Source organism: Silene latifolia, chromosome 5, assembly GCF_048544455.1.
Source record: "Silene latifolia isolate original U9 population chromosome 5, ASM4854445v1, whole genome shotgun sequence".
NCBI classification, from domain to species: Eukaryota; Viridiplantae; Streptophyta; class Magnoliopsida; order Caryophyllales; family Caryophyllaceae; genus Silene; species Silene latifolia.
This window is the reverse complement of record NC_133530.1, coordinates 15,481,923-15,499,839: the sequence shown is the minus strand read 5'-3', so window position 1 is coordinate 15,499,839 and position 17,917 is coordinate 15,481,923. Positions and strand designations below refer to the sequence as shown.

The 17,917-nt window shown below is 45.4% G+C and overlaps 1 long non-coding RNA gene across 4 annotated transcripts; it reads left to right on the top strand.

Annotated features, from left to right (window-relative positions):
• The first annotated feature begins 2,234 nt into the window (after nt 1–2,234).
• LOC141656848 (uncharacterized) lies at nt 2,235–17,902 on the top strand. 4 transcript variants are annotated; one of them, XR_012548595.1, is made up of 6 exons: nt 2,235–2,565; nt 16,223–16,308; nt 16,445–16,599; nt 17,132–17,230; nt 17,351–17,537; nt 17,648–17,902. It is a non-coding gene; the product is annotated as an uncharacterized LOC141656848 (long non-coding RNA). The 4 variants fall into 4 exon arrangements; XR_012548594.1 differs by having other exon boundaries at nt 17,351–17,902; XR_012548593.1 differs by having other exon boundaries at nt 17,132–17,537.
• The last annotated feature ends 15 nt before the right edge of the window (nt 17,903–17,917 follow it).

The window sequence follows — 17,917 nt, the reverse complement described above, 5'->3', positions numbered from 1 at the left end:
TGGCAACAGGGACACCACAGAAGCACTTCTTTGGCTGCTCATCAAAAACACTATGATGACTGCTTTCATAGCTGCTTTCAATTGACATGTTGCGCCTAAATTTTTGAACAAAATGCAGAAAATATGAACCCTAATTTGAATGCATAAAATCGCACATTTAAACTATAGCTAGACAGAAAATCGCAGCTAATATGAACACTAATTTGATTGCAAAAATCGAACCCTAATTTGTTTTCAAAAATCGCAGCTCTTCATTTGAAGCAAAACAACCGCATATAACAAAATCGAAAATTAAGAGTATAGAAATAAAATTAAGAGGAAGAAGAACATACCTTAATTTGGGGGGAAAATATAATGGGGAAATTTAAAGAAAAGGGTGAATGAATAAGGTGAGGTGAAAGTATAAAGGAGAGAGAAGAGTAATAAGAGGTATATAAGAGAGGAGAGGGGCAATTTGGTCATAAAAATAGACTTAAAATCATAAAATTCAAAAAATGACGGAATCAGTCACCGGAGAGGCATTTTGGGTGCAATATTTGATCAGAGTAAGTTTTATGGGAGTAAAAAATTAAAAAGTTTTCATAAGGGAGTTTTTTTAGAAAAATGGTTTCTATAAGGGAGTAATTGTTAATTTACTCTAAACACTAACAAAGAGAAACGAGGGGTTTCATTCTCTCTTTTTCCTTATTACCCCTTACCAAACACTCTCTAATAGGCCCTCTAATAGGCTAATAGTGCCATAAATAAAGGCCAGGCATAATGCCACGACCATTCTAATGCCACTGAAATGTAAGTGTATGAACAATACCACATTTTGTAATTGGCTTCTACTTTTCGTGGCATCAGTCAAACACCCAGTGGCAATATCACTCCCCTAAATAAAGGTCATGTGTAACCAATTTTCTTTCGGCTAGTACTTCCAAAATTATGTTCCTTTGTTTTGTTTTAAAATAATAGAAGACTAGAGAGAAAAAATCAACCAAAATTATATTTTGATTCTAAAAAAAAAGTTTTCCTAAACATTTCATCCTTTCATTTGTATAAATTTATCTTTGAACAATTTAGAGCTCAATTTATTAAACATGGCTTTCGAATATTGTCGTGACGACATTCTCCAATCCTTTCCCGAACATATCATTGCCTTAAACTCGTCATAGCTTATGCGGCCATCCTGAAAAACCAATGTCACCATACGGTCAGCAAATCAAGGATCATTTGAATATCGGAATTAGGAAGCATGTCCGAGCTTAAGAAGGTCGGATTTGAGTTCTTCAAAACACAAGTTTCCATTTTTATCCGTGTCCATCATATTAAACGTTCTTCTGATTTTATCTACTTCTTCATCTGGTAAACTATCCGCTACAACCTACATTAATTCTCATCAACTCAAAATTATGGTAATAAAAATATGTATATTATTACGGTTTTCTAACGTTTACCTAAATGACACACATTATAAGCTAGAGAAAGATTTCAAGATTATTTCACTAATTATGATAAATATGAGTTTGTACATTAATTTTTCATGATATATTCTCAACAATATTTCTTTAACTCGTGTATCCTAAGAATACACGTTAGAAAAACCGTAATTAAAATGATACCTTTACTTGAAAAAGTTTGGTTTTAGCTTACCCGAGAACAAACTTTTTTAATCCAATCCACGTCATGAAAGTTCGATAATTATCTCAAATAAAAATAAATTTAAATAAAAATAAATTTAGTGATTTATTTTCACAGTACAATTTGTATTGATTAGAGTAAATTATCAATTACACCCACGTCAAAAGCACTTCTTTACATTTACTCCCACGTCAATTTTTTTTTTTTTACACCCAAGTTAATAGCTCAGGTTAGAAATTGCACCCCAAGCCATTTTCCGGTGAAAAACTATATGAAATGACAAAATTACCCCCGCGTGTTTCTAACTCTATTGAACCTGTGTGACTCTTCATTTTACTTCCCCCCTTTCACTTTTTACCCTAATTTCATCCCAATTTTCCCCCAAAATCTTCCCCTTTCAAATTCCCCCAAATTTTCGCATAAATCCCAATTAAACCTTAATTATTGATCATTCCGTCACCATCAATCACTTTACTAATCATTTGTAATTGCTACCCATTGAACTAGTTAGGTTAATTTTGCTCATCCTAATTTCTAGGTTTGAAATTTCTGGGTTTGGTATTGAAATTTCTGGGTTTATAGGGTTTGAAATTTCTGGGTTTGAAATTAGTTAGGTTAATTTTGCTCATCCTAATAAAATTGAACACATTGAACAAAAACAAAACAATGGGGAATGAATTACCTTGAGCATGAGGAAAACAATGGAGAAAATCAAATCCCTAACCCTTATAAAAGAGAGAACTTGCAACACTGTAGCGATGAATAGTAGTAGAGCAAGTCATCCCCCTACCGTTGGATTCCCCTTAAAAATCTCCTCCCTCCATTTCTCCTTTAACTCACAACCACAATCTTACCTCTTTAACCTGCCATTTCTCTTGACCGCTTATTCTCATCCGTATTTGGTTTCTCGCATAAATGTGGAACTCCCACAGTAAAGCCTAGGTATTTGCTTTGAATACCAAATTATTTCACATCTATAGCGTTCTTTTACCGTTGTAGTTTATGGTTATGTTGTTAATGTGTTGTTGCGTTTGGTCGTCTATTGTGATCTCCATCTTCAGATTTTAGTTTAGGGTTTACGATTTGTGATTTCATCGTTTCATGTGCAGTTAGGAATTGTTAATTCATCATTTCGTGTGCGATCTGCTTGTACTTTCTGATTGTACATTCAGTGGTTTTAATTATTGTTTTTATTATTGTGGTTGTTATTAGTTTAGCTGCTTCAGATTTAAGATAAGAAATTAGGAATTGTGATTCACTACTACAGATACAGGCTATAACAACGGTTAAAAACCGTTGTTATATAAAAAAGTGGACGTTGTTAAAGCGGCCGTTGTTAAAGGTTTTAACAACGGTTGGTTTTCTTAAGTGACCCGTTGTAAAAGGTTTTAACAACGGTTTTAAGTATAAAAACCCGTTGTGGAAAGTGTGACTCAATTTTGGAGGGAAAGTTATAACAACGGTTGTAATATACAAAACCGTTGTTATAACTAAAGACAACGGTTGTTTAATAAATAACCGTTGTTGTTTGTTCTTAAAAAATAAAAAAAAATTAAATTAAATATTACTAGATGCATGCATAATTACGGCCCGTTATAATTCCGATGCATGCATTATTATTGGCATCACTGTGCATATGAACGGATAATATGGAATGAGAAGGGTTAGTAATAAGATTTGAAGCAGCATTATTGAGAGAAATGATGATGATTATGGCACAACTTCCTAACATATATATTAATTAAAAAACAACTCAACCCACACATTGCTAAGTATATATACATTGCATTATCTCAAATAACATTTCCATTATCTCAATATATACATCCTCCAAACCCTAACTGCTAAAACAAATAAACTCCAAATAAATTAACCCTACTTAATCTTTCAAAACAAACTACAAACTCCAACAAAATGAATGATATCATCCTTAAGACTCTTACTATGATCGAGAACAACAAGAGTTTCATCCGCCGGTTGCTCCATATTGAGGAAAGTTTCAGGAGCTACCTTGCGGATGCTCCATCCGTACTGAAGGACGCCAAAGAATATGGCTTGACGGAGAAAAGATTTTGCGGCTATATGACAATTTAGCAACTGCTGAACGGAACCTCCAAATAGCCAAGGAGAAGAGGACGGATATGATAGAGGAGAATAAGATCCTCTATGAAAATATAAGAATTGCATTTTTATTAATGTAATTTTTTTTTAATTTATGTATTTATAAATATATTGTATATATATATATATATATTAATTATGTTTATCTTGCTTCTTCATCTTGCTTCTTCTTTATTATGCGAACAATATATACTTAAAGAAATAACATAATGGTGGATAAAAACACATACATGCAAATGAAATAATTAGATAAAGAAAATAATAACGGCGAGATTTACCTGATAATTACCGAACGTAAGAGACGATGAAATCAACAGTGACGGCGAGAAGATAAAGAGACGATGAGAAAGAGAGAAAGAGACGATGATAAAGTGTGTTTTGTGTTTGTGTTTGTTTGCTGGGTTTGTGTTTGTGTATTAAGGTTTGTGTTTTGTGACTGTAGCAGACTTGTGTTTGTGTGGTTTATAGTATGTAAGGTATTAACAACGGTTATTAAAGAACAACCGTTGTCACATAAGTTTTAACAACGGTTGTAAATCAACAACCGTTGTCAAATAAGTTTTAACAACGGGTTCCAAAAGCAACCGTTGTGATTACTTTTCAATAACTTTGCGTCAAATTTGCACCATATTATTAACAACGGTTGTTCATGTGTAACCCGTTGTTAAAACTAATTGATGGGGCATATTCTGCACCGCTGACCAAGTCAACATATTGAGCAAGGTCAAAGATATCCAATTGATGGGGCATATTCTGCACCGCTGACCAAGTCAACATATTGAGCAAGGTCAAAGATATCCACAGCAAAGTCAACAACTTAGACAGCCTAGCCGATGGAGCCCACCGGCCTGTCACCTGGGTCTCGGCCAGACACCTAGCCAGCCGGGACACATATCCGCGTACTCATATCCAAGACCCCTCGGCCAGCCTGCCATAGGTCCATCGGCCGAGGGTAGAACGGTCTTTCCACCTGCTAGCCACTTGGCCACTTGGCCACTACGTGACAAAAGGTAAAAGCCTATAAATACTCCTCAACCTTCATTGAGGAAAGGATCCACAAATTGACCTAATAACCACTATTCATCTGGTAATATCTTCCTTATCTCTCTACAATACACTCTTAACCAAGTTACAACAACTTCTCTCTAAGTTTACTGACTTGAGCGTCGGAGTGAGTACGCTCGGCCAAAGCCGAGCCCTCAGTTTGTTCATCGTTTCAGGAGACCGCAAGGAGGATTCAAGCAAGGACATCATTCTACGAGCTACGAGTGGTACCAAATATCTGCTCTGGAATTACACCCGGAACAATTGGCGCCGTCTGTGGGAAAACGACACTAGAAGCTAGTCACATTCATTCCCAAACAACAAAAACAAAAACACAAAAAAAAACCCACCCAAAAAGCTAAGAAGATGTCAAAACAACAAGAAATAGTCGCGGCCGACGAAACCGCATTCCACCAAGATGATACTTTTCACCATTCTGGAGTCGTGCAACCCTCCACCGGCGGAGTAATCCAACCGGAATTCGGTATGCCGATAATACCAGACACGCCGTCGCCCGTCAACCAGGTCACCATCATGGGACATATGGTTGACACAAAGAAATCAAGATGCTCCTGGACCTAATTGGAGTACGCCGGCTCACACTGTCACGCCAACGGGAGCCGCGGAAACCATCCAAGAGACCAGGGCCCAGAAAGTAACCCCAAGAAACTTGAACGGAGCACTGGGAGAAGTAGATCATGACAAGACGCCGGAGGAGCCCAAGGTGGTCGTGGTAAACCTAAGTCCTTCTCGTACTCGTGAGAGAACAGCGTCGCCGCAACACCGACGAGGCACACCCCGGAGGAGCCAGAGAAGCCCGACTCAGGAGAGTCGAAGAAGAAGCCCGAGCCGAAAAAGGAGTCCATCCCGCTACGAGGAGAGGAGCCGGACTAGGAATGCGAGGAGCCGATCGCCGCGTGTCATTCGACACGTGGTCAAACAGCCACTCAGTGATTATGTCCTTGACACCGCCGTGCCAACTAAGTCGAAGTTCTGCGGCGTTCACGTACAAAGGAGATAGTGACCCAACCGACCACGCCGAGGCCTTCGAGTCTTACATGTCGGTATGGGAGCAGCCCGATGAGGTCTGGTGCCGAGTCTTCCCAACGACTCTGCACGGGATGGCTCAAAATTGGTACAAGGGGCTTCCCGACGGCTCGGTATACTGCTTCGCCGACCTAAAGGACGCCTTCGTAGCCCGATACTCTTGCAACAAGAGGAGAGCCGTGGAGACGTCGGACCTCCTAACTATCAAACAGGAGGAGGGCGAGTCTCTACGAAGCTATGTGAAGAGATTCGACGGCAAGGTTCAGCAGATTCGGGAGATAAACCCCGAACTGGCGGCTTTCGCACTGATGAAAGGCCTCCCAAAGGGAAACTTAAAGGACGAGCTCATCAAGCACGGGGGTCTAGGCCTAGACGCCGCTAGGAGGATGGCCGATCAGGCCAACAAGGTAGAAGACTACCACAAGACCTGGGTAGGCCCCAGCGAGGCTGAACCCTCAGAGAAGAGGAGCCACCGGGAGGACAGCCCGGCTGAAAGGCGCCGTGACAACAATAGGTCACGGTCAGACAAGTCCACCAGGAAACAGAACTCGGCGGGCGCCGGGGGGAGCTCGGCACCATACTACCGAAAGCAGTACAATGATCACACCCCCCTGGTCGTATCTGCCGCGGAGGTCTTCGCCTTGAGCAAAAGCGAAGGTCAGAAGTGGGAAAAGCCCCCTAAGCCAAGGGGCGACGGTGACACAAGCCAATATTGCGAGTACCACGGCTACACCGGCCACTTAACGAACGATTGCCGACATCTGAAAAATGCCATTGAGGAACTGATCCGGAAGGGGAGCCTAGGCAAGTACATTGCCGGAGGCCAAAGAACAGACGCCGACGGATCAAATAAGAGATCCGTCTTGGAACGGAAAGGAGTAATCAATGTTGTTATCGGGGGCAATAAGAACGGTGAGTCCACTCGTGGGTACAAACAGCACTTGAATGAGCTATATCAGGCCATCAACTTTGTGTCCAACACAGCAACCCCCGCTTCCAAAATCCCCGATATGACCATCGGGAAGAAGGACTACGATGGAGTCGTCGCTCCTCACAGCGATCCACTTACGGTCCACCTGGACATAGCCAACCACTTGGTGAAGAGGTGCCTAATTGACACCGGGGCCTACACGAACATTATGTATGGAGAATGCTTTCTTAGCCTCGGTCTGAAGGTTGAAGACTTGACCCCCTGCACCGACCCGTTGTACAGCTTTTCTGGGGCCGGCCTGGTACCCCTGGGGTCGATCAGGCTGCCAGTAGTGTTTGGGGAACAAGGTGCAGCCAGGAACGTTATGTCGGAGTTCGTGGTCATTGACGGTTCATCCGCCTACAACGTCCTCATAGGACGAGTCACTCTGAGTGAGGCCGACGCAGTAATGTCCATTCGGGCCCTGACATTAATGTATGTCTCGGACCGGGGGGAAGCGCATAAGCTCGTCTCGAAGAACGAGAACGATGAGGTAGTCAACGTCCAAGTATCCGCCAGAGGGTGCAACTCGCAATCCTTCGAAGTGGCAAAGAAATCAGAAAAGGGGAAGAGCCCATCCTTGCAACAGAAGGGCGAACGCATGGACACCACCGTCGGTATGGTCGAAAGAGCGGAGACCGAGGAGGTAGAGATTGACCCAGGCCGCACCGTAACTATCGGCGTCAACCTGGAACCCAAGTTCAGGGCCGCTCTCCTAGACCTGCTGAGGAAGAACAAAGACGTCTTCGCCTACTCAGCGGCCGAGATGCCAGGCGTGAGCCGGGAGGTGATTATTCACAAGCTAAACGTACTCCCCACCGCTCGCCCTGTCAAGCAAAGGATGAGGAACTCCTCAGTCGAGAAAGATGAGGCCATTAAAGCCGAGGTGGATAAATTACTTGCGGCAGGCTTTATTATGCCTTGTACTTATCCTGAGTGGTTAGCCAATGTTGTGATGGTGAAGAAGTCGTCGGGGGCATGGAGAATGTGCGTAGATTTCACCAACCTTAATAAAGCATGCCCCAAGGATTGTTACCCTTTGCCTCGGATAGACAGAAGCTTAATCGACGCCACGGCGAGCTACACCATCTTGAGCTCTTTGGACGCCTTCTCGGGTATCACCAGGTATTCATGGCTGAGGAGGACATGCCTAAATGCGCATTCATCACCGCGAACGGCACATACATGTACAAAATGATGCCGTTTGGTTTGAAGAACGCCGGAGCAACATACACAAGACTGGTGGACAAAGTGTTCCAGAGCCAAAAAGGGCGAAACATTGAGGCTTACGTCGACGATGCTATTGTGAAAAGCAAGTCGACAACAGCACACGGCCGATTTACACGAGACATTTTGTTCACTAAGGAAATACAAGATGAAGCTCAACCCCATGAAGTGCAACTTCGGTGTCCGGCGGTAAATTCCTCGGCGTACTCGTCGGTGCCGGGGCATTGATGCCAATCCGGACAAAGTCCAAGCAATCCTAGACCTGCCGGAACCAAGGAATCGAAAAGAGGTTATGATGTTTGGCCAAGGGAGAATGGCGGCTCTAGCCCGTTTCATCTCTCGATCGGTAAGACAAGAGCACCCCATTCTTCAAAGTGTTGAAGGGGAATAAAGACTTCAAATGGGGAGGAACGAGCACGGCGTTCAAGCAACTAAAAGCTCATCTTCGTACTCTCCCAACTCGTCCGCCGATCATCGGGGAGACGCTATACCTATACATAAGCGATTACCTCGGCCACGGTCGGTCATCATCGGGAAGAAGACAAACAACAACACCCAATCTACTTTGTCGGCCATACACCGTTTTGCCGAGAGGAATTACCCACTAATCGAAAAAGCGACTTTCGCCATCGTCGTTGCCGCAAGGAAGTTAAAACCCTACTTCGACGCACACCCCGTGACGGTCCTAACCGACCAACCATTGGAAAAAGCTTTGGAGAAATTCGAACAATCCGGTAGGCTTATCAAATGGGCGGTGGAACTCTCCGCTTCGGCATTCAAGACAAACCGAGGCCCTCTATAAAGGGACAGCACTTGCGATTTCCCGCCGAGTGCACATATCAAGAAGAACCAAACCCGTGTGTATGGGAGGTTTACACCGACGGCTCCTCCACGACGAACGGCTCGGGAGCCGGCATCCCGATCATCGGCCCAAACGGAGACGAGTTTGAGTACGCCTTGAAATTTACCTTCTCGGCCTCGAACAACGAGTCCGAGTACGACGGTGATAACCGAGTCGAGATGGCCGAGCCGCGGGGGCGTAACACATTGTGTTAAAGATGACTCACCGTTGGTTACTAACCAAATCGGAGGAGAGTTTGAGGCTCGGACGACGGGATGGTGAGATACCCGGAAAGGGTAAAAGGCGACATAGCAAAATTGAAATCCTTCCAAATCCAATGCGTTCCCGGATCCGAGAACAACCGGCCGACGCTCTCTCAAAACTTGCCACCAACCATCAAGAATGTCACCAACCGTCTTTGGTGGATATCGAGAATACGAAGAGCATCACCGAGGATGTCGGCATGATAGGCAACGTAGAGGCCGAGACAACGTGGATGACTCTCGATAATGAAATTCAAAGTTACAAGTGAGTTCTTGGGAGGACCGCAATCTCTCGGCTAAGATAAAAAGGATCGCCGCGGATACTTGGTGTTCGAAGGGGAACTGTACAGAAGGTCCGTAATAAGACCACTCTTGAAATGTGTCGGACCGGCCGACGAGCTAATACTAACAGAGATTCACGAAGGCATATGCGGACACCACATGGGGGCAAGAACACTAGCCCACAAAGCTCTCCGAGCCGGCTACTACGCCCACCATGCTTCAAGACTCGAACGAAGACCAAGAAGTGCACGAATCGCGCCAGATGCATGCCCCGGTTATACATGCTCCTTCCCGAGACCTACAACCGGTGCTTAGCCCCCTTCCTTTCGCACGGTGGGGATGGATATGCTAGGGCCATTTCCAACGGCCTCCGGAGAAAGGAAGTTCTTGATCGTCGCCGTTGATTACTTCACCAAATGGGTTGAAGCCGTAGCGATGCCGGCGAAGACCACGGCCGTTAGAAAGGTAATGCGGAAAATGTTATAACCCGTTTTGGATTGCCCCAAGTCATGGTATTTTGACCACGGCGAGAATTTTGGAGTGACCTGATAATGAACTGGTTAGAAGAACTTGGCATCAAGTATGCATACTCCTCCGTCTGCCACCCACAGAGCAACGGACAGGCGGAGGCAGCCAATAAGACGATCCTCAACGGTTTGAAGAAGACAGTGGAAGACCTTAAAGGAAGATGGGCCGATGAACTACCCGGCGTACTGTGGTCCCTACGGACCACGGAGAAAGAAGCAACGGGGTACACTCCTTTCCACTTAATCTACGGATCCGAAGCAGTCCTACCAATTGAAGCGACGGTGCCAACATTCAGAACGGCTACCTTTAACCCAGACGAAAATGAGGAAGGCCTTAAAGCCTCCCTAGATCTGGTCGAAGAAAGCCGAGACACAGCACGCCTCAACTTGCGATACCAAAACCGGATGAGAAGAGCCTACAACCGAAGAGTCCACAAGAGGGACTTGAAAGTAGGAGATCTAGTCCTAAGGAAGTCGGCCGCCACCAACAAAGGAAATATTCATGGTAAACTAACGGCCAACTGGGAGGGTCCCTACAAGGTGGTTGAAGAAATGAGGCCGGGTACATACCGGCTGACAGACATGGAGGGTGTGCCTTTAATGAGCCATTGGAACACCGACAACTTAAGAAAGTACTTTGTATAGCGGCGGAGGTGTTCAAACCCAATGTGGACACCCCAACGCGCGATCATAAGTGAAGAAACAGCCAAGTTTTCCATCCAAGTGTTTGTCCCCTCCATAATTGCCACCCAAAGAGAAGAATTGCTATCGAGCCATAACCCCGGTTACCTCGGCAATTGGCCGAGAGCGACGGGGACACAATGACCGGTACGCTAGAAGAATTGCTATCGAGCCATAACCCCGATTACCTCGGCAATTGGCCGAGAGCGACGGGGACACAATGACCGGTACGCTAGAAGAATTGCTATCGAGCCATAACCCCGATTACCTCGGCAATTGGCCGAGAGCGACGGGGACACAATGACCGGTACGCTAGAAGAATTGCTATCGAGCCATAACCCCGATTACCTCGACAATTGGCCGAGAGCGACGGGGACACAATGACCGGTGCACGCTAGAAGAATTCTTTATCGAGCCATAATCCCGGTTACCTCGGCAATTGGCCGAGAGCGACGGGGACACAATGACCGTGCGCTAGAAGAATTGCTATCGAGCCATAACCCCGGTTACCTCGGCAATTGGCCGAGAGCGACGGGGACACAATGACCGGTACGCTAGAAGAATTGCTATCGAGCCATAACCCCGATTACCTCGGCAACTTGCCGAGAGCGACGGGGACACATCGGTCAACACATCAAAGATGTAACGCAGTTGAGATATGCATTCAAGCTGCCTCGGCCATACTAAAGGTAAAAACGAAGGCACTCAACTAATAACGCAAAAAGACAAACAAAGAATTGTGATCAAAGCCTCGGCCAGGCCAAAGGCCAATAGGACAAACTTTGTTAAAAAGGATTGAAAGAAGAATACAGACGACGGCCGTCCCCATAGGGGTAAGCCTAAACACAACCTACCAAGAAAGTTTTTACAAACAAGGAAAAGAAAAGCAAAAGATTACAAGCATGTCAATTGAAGCGCCAAAAAGATGGCAGGGAGGAAAGGCTCAATAGTTGGCCCCCGAACAGCTAAAGCTATCCGAGACGCCGGGTGAGTCTGGTGACGACCGCCCGTCTCCCTATGCCTGTTGTTGCCCTCCATCAGAGGCAGCAGCATCTTCGGTGACCGGCTCAAAAGAAGGCTCGACATTCTCAAGCGCCTTTAGCCTCTCAGCCTCCTTTTCGGCCTCCGTTGCATCATATGCCGCCTTGGCCAACGCTATCTGAGCCGCCTTCGCCGCCTCCGCCTTCTCAGCGCACGTTGCCGCAAAAAGATCGGCCATCTCATCCAGAGCCGGTCAAATTTATCCACGGGAAGGAACCGTCGGTGATGAGTCGTCGATTGCCTCCCCGGTCGCCTCCTCGGCTGGTCCGGAATTGGACGCACATTTTAGGGAGGAGATCATCTTGAAGCATTTCAATATCCTTCTCTTTTTGAGCAAGGATAGCCACGCGTCCCCGAGCGCCTCCGCCTCACTTTGCGGGCAGATCCTCCCACTCGTCCCTCTTGCAACCACACGGCGTCGTAGCGCCCTTATACCTCTCCGGCTCCTCCATCATTTTGGCCGTGGCGGCATCAGCATCCTCAACCTTGACCCTCTCGGCCCTCAGCAGCTTCTCAGCTTCCTCCACACGCTTCTCGGCAGCGAGGAGATCCCGCTTAGCCTTCCCGGCTTCCCCCCTCGCAGCAGAGAGATCAAGCTTAAGCTTTGTAGTCAGTGGCCCAGATTGAACCATGGCCTTTTCCTGCTCCATGATGAGGGAGCCGGCTAGACGGGTCCACTTCGCCAATCTCTTAGATATTTTCTCACCCTCCGCCACGTGCTCGGTGGGAGAAATCTTCTGAGCTGAGGAGTCAACGGTGACATTTCTATCACCCGTCTTCTCAATAGCCTTCTCAGTCGCTTCCCGATCGCCGTTCGGTCGGAACGCCTACGCTGCCGATGGTGGATCTACAAAAAATTTACACAGAGCATCCATGTCACCATGCATTGACACATCGAAAGCTTTGTCATCCGGAATGTCCAATGAACCGGCTAAATCCGAACCACAAGTTATATCCGTACGTTTGGACCCTCTTAGTTGGAGGGTCATGGTGGAGCGAGCTTCTCCCCGGCAACGGTGGAAGCAGACGGTGGATCTTTCCTCTTCTTCGGAGAAGGGACCTTAGCAACGGTCACCTCCCCCTCAGTAATATTGATGACCTCCACATGATCCTTTTGGACCACGGGGGTCGAAGAGGGAGTTGGCATTGAAACCGCCGCCGACTTGGACGCTGCCTTCTTTGATCTCTTCGGCACGCCCGAGAACCCGTGCTTGGGCCGTCTCCCGATCCACCCCTCGTGCGCTTGTCCATAATTTCGTTGGGGGCTAGTCTGCGATCACGCACCTCAGCCTTAGGATGCCGCTGGACAACCTTCCCGTCCTTATCAAGCCCTAGCCTCTTCAAGTCCTTCTCAGACAGATCCTGACCAAACCGATCTGCAAGAAATCAAGCAAGAGTTACATAAAGTAAAACGAAACTCTGAAAAAGGAACATAACAAGCAAGGTGGGCCTCACACCGACCCCACTCACCCCATTGAGGGCCGGTATGAGGCGACGTGGCATAGCATCTCATCCTCGAAGAATAATCCGAGTCGGGGCGGCCATCCCTCCTCGGATCAAACAGTACGCATTGCCCGCTTCTCATCCGCATGAAGAGGGACAAACGAAGCGTCCATCTTGACCTTGCTACCCCGGGAGACGTGTTTCTCATACTCTTCCCGGGTCTCGCACCGTAAGTAAACGGGGCTCTGGAAAGACCGAGGCAATGGGTAGTCCTCCGGCACTTGGACGTACACCCATCGCCCTTGCCAGTCTTTGCAGGAAGTAAGCTTGTTCACGGAGACATAGCCTGACTCCATCTGTACGCTATACCACCCCACTTTGCCGGATTTCGACGGCCAAGACTATGGAGTCGGCGGAATAGGTTAACCGTAGGGTCTCCCCCTTAAAGACACGAGCCACACAAAGCCGACTATCGTCCTCGGGGCCAACGGATGCGGTTGGGCCACGCAACGTTCATAGCTTTGATGATAGCCATGACGTGTTCATTCAAAGGAAACCGAGCCCATACTCCAGTGCCTGATATGCACGCCGATATGACCGGGGAGGGCAAGCGGACCGCTGACCCTCCCCGGGGATAACAATTTTATACCCCTCACCGATGGAGAAGTGATCTCCGAAAAGAGTCTCTCCGAGTCGCTTGCGAATTTATTTGTCCAGACACGGTCGAGGCCAGTCGTGCAGGCCTCACCATGATCCGGAATAGTCGTCCTCCCACCATCAACGGGAGCCCCCTCATCATCATCATCAACATCATCATCATCAACATCATCAGCATCATCCTCATCCTCCAACTCCTCCAGAGAGGGGCGGATCAACTACGGGAGAAGGAGACCTAGGGCCCCCAAACCTTAGCGGGATGGCTTCTAGTATCCCCTCCTCGTCGAGACGCGACGGGAACCCCGGCGCAGAAGTACTAGTCCCGCATCAACGGAAGACATGTTCACAACAATTACTAACGAAATAAGAGGTGAGAATTTGTTTGTTTACCTCGAAGAAAAACACTCGCCGGATCGAAGACTGAAGATTGGAAGAAAGAGAAGCTCTTGAAAGTTTAGAAAGATGAAGATTTTGGAGAAAATTTGAGAAAATGAAATTGGTGGCCAAAATCACGGAAGAACTGCCCTATTTATAGGGAAAAGCCCATAAAGAAGGACCAATCAGGGCACAGCCCATGAAGCGTCAACCAATCAACAAACAGACACGTGTCAGACATGCAACCACGGAATGTCAATCGTTGCAACAGTTGAATGTCAATCAATGCAATAGTGACCAAGCGTCTTCAACACGCCCATTCACATCTCTTCGCCTATTCACCTTCCTCAACAAATTCCTAGGTATCCGCTCTCTCCGCCGCCACCGATCAACCAAGCTAGGAAGCACGGCGGGGCAATCAAAAACAACCGGCACTCTCGGCCACGTCACGGCCAAAAACACATTCTTTTCCACATCGGATGCCCTTTACGCATCCATGTGGAGGGGGGACATGGTACGGCCTAACAAGAACCACGCCGATGCATCGAAGGAGCCGATCGAAAAAATTTTGCAAAAATACTTGCGCAGAATATACGCTCAACATACATCGGAGCCCATACCACGGCATAGACTACGCTGGGGCAAATTGATGGGGCATATTCGCACCGCACGACCAAGTCAACATATTGAGCAAGGTCAAAGATATCCAATTGATGGGGCATATTCGCACCGACCAAGTCAACATATTGAGCAAGGTCAAAGATATCCACAAAGAAAGTCAACAACTTAGACAAACTGGCCGATGGAGCCCACCGGCTGTCACACTGGGTCTCGGCCGGACACCTAGCCAAGGGACACATATCCGCGTACTCATATCCAAGACCCTCGGCCACTGCCCATAGGTCCATCGGCCGAGGGTAGAAATCGCTCTTTCCACCGCTAGCCACTTGGCCACTTGGCCACTACGTGACAAAAGGTAAAAGCCTATAAATACTCCTCAACCTTCATTGAGGAAAGGATCCACAAATTGACCTAATAACCACTATTCATCTGGTAATATCTTCCTTATCTCTCTACAATACACTCTTAACCAAGTTACAACAACTTCTCTCTAAGTTTCTTGACTTGAGCGTCGGAGTGAGTACGCTCGGCCAGCCGAGCCCTCGGTTTGTTCATCGTTTCAGGAGACCGCAAGGAGGATTCAAGCAAGGACATCATTCTACGAGCTACGAGTGGTACCAAATATCTGCTCTGGAATTACACCCGGAACACTAATAACAACGGTTTTTATAACCATACCCGTTGTAATTAATTTTAGTAAAATTCGCGCCTACATTCTACAACGTCTATTGTGATTTTCGTGAATAAGCGTTGTTAAACGGGCGTTGTGGTTGCCTGGATTTGTAGTAGTGATTTCATCATTTCGTGTGCAGTTAAGAATCGTTAATTAATCATTTCGTGTGCGATCTGCTTGTTGTACTTCCCGATCTAAAATCCTGTGGGTTTAATTATTGTTGTTGTTATTGTGGTTATTATTAGTTAAGTTGCTTCAAAATTTAGATTATAAGTTAGGAATTGTGAATTCATCATTTCATGTGTAGTTAGGAATTGTGAGTTCATCATTTCGTGTGAAATATGTTTTTTGTGTTTCCCGAATTGGCGCCTTTCGGTTAAATTATTGTTGTTGTGACTGTGGTTATTATTAGTTTGACTGTTGCGACTATATCATTTGTGCGTTTGTGTTTGTTATTATTACTGCCTTTAATAATTACGATTGCTATTGTTAATATATAGGCTCAGTTTTAATTAGATATTAGAACACTGCGTGGTTTACCGGGTGTGGACAGCGTTTTTTTCTGCTAAGTGATGTAGTCGCAACAGTCGTACACTGCGCCATCACCTCAAAATCGCTCCCCATTTCTTTCTACGCTTCAGCGCCAAGTTATATACTTTTATTTGACCCAACTTAGAAATTATGATATTGATTATGATTGAACTGTATCTACTGTTTGATTTAAGTGGACCTATGATGGTGTTATGATTAAAACAAGTTTTTTTTGTGTTTGATTGTGATGTGCAGGTTGTGTTTCATGTCTTTCTGCTAGCATAATCTATTGAATTTAAAGACGTCGCATCTAAAACCCTATAGCACTCGGCTAATGTCAGGTAATTCAGTTTGTTTTACTCAATTTTAGGGGTTTTAGTTCGTTTAGTGCACGAGGTTATCTTCTAACCCTATCTATTTTAATATTAATTAAATTAATTAATGGCATTGAGTTTTGACATGGGGTTTATGGATTAGGTGTTGCCGTGTTGGAGACGCTGGATGCTGTGGTGGATGTTGGTGGAGTTTTTGAGCCGAGTCGAGACCGGTATGATCATCATCCGAAGGGGTTTAATGAGGTTTTTGGTCATGGATTTGATACTTAGCTTAGCAGTGCTGTTCTTGTATATAAGGTGCTCGACGAAATGTCTCATTGAAATCGCTTTCTTTTTCCGCATGATTTTATATTTGCGCTTACTGTAACTTAATTTCTCCGCTCACTTGAATTCACTTCATTTGCTTTTGGACCAATGTTTTAAGTGAACAAATAATTTAGAGAAGAGTATTGCCCGCACTCGCATTGGAGTGCTTTGTGGGTTAAATTGCCGAAAGTAGAACTGTAGTGAATTAATTTGAACGCACAGGCAAATGGAGTGAATCCAAATGAATGGAGGAAGTGGTTATCTTTTATAGCCAGTGGGGTAGACACTTGTTTTATGGAAATGTTGAGCATGTGTACAATTTGTACTCCCTCTATCACAATCATTTGTTTACCTATTATATTATTTGTGAGAGGTATTTAATCAAAGGTAAACAAATGATTGGGACAGAGGGAGTAAGTATTATTGGTTTGAGTTCGATTTTGGTTTAATGGGATTTTATATGTTTTCGGAATGTTTTTTTTTAGTTGAATGTGTCTGATGATACTTATCTTTGGATTTTTAGCATTATGGAAAATATATAATAGCGAAACAGCTTGAAGTTGATCAGGAACACCCAGATGTGCATCACTTGTTTCTAGCTGTCTACAAGAACTTTGTTGAGGTATTTGAACCTCGCGTATGGGGAAGTAGGGGTTGACTTGTGACTGTGAGTGGTGAGATGCTGAGTGGATAACTTTATACTGCAAAATTCGTATTCACAATTTGGCCATTGTGGCGGCAGGCAGTTGATGCTGCAGACAACGGAATCAACCAATACAATTCAGATGATTTCGAAAGTTGATGTTGATTGGGCTGTGTTACAAGTTTGTTACAATAGATTGATTGGCGAGCCCTTCAGTTGCGTTCAAGGCACAGATGCTGATTCCATTGGATTAATTACTGTTGACTTAGTAGGCGAATTTGATTGGGTGTGTTATTACTATTGCCTGTCTTTAGTACTCTGCGGTTTTTATACCATAGTGCCCTTCCATTCTCTGCAGACTATGATTTATACGTTGCATATTTTACGCCCTTGCAGAGAATGACATTACCTTCTAATCAGTGGTTTTGGGATTGGCAGATCCATCGTTACCCCCAAAGCCCAGTTGTAAGTCACCTAAGCCTAATCTACAGAGCATTTTGATGCAGCTTTGTATAATCTTGAAGTTAGGCAGTAGCCTCCCACCAGCTTTGTTCTTGCCGGTCAGGCGGTCTAAACTGCAGTTTCTGACTCAACAAAAGATGCGACAATTTGATTTTTTTCGTGTCTCTTACCTTGGCATTCTTAGTGGTTCGATTTCGATTCAAC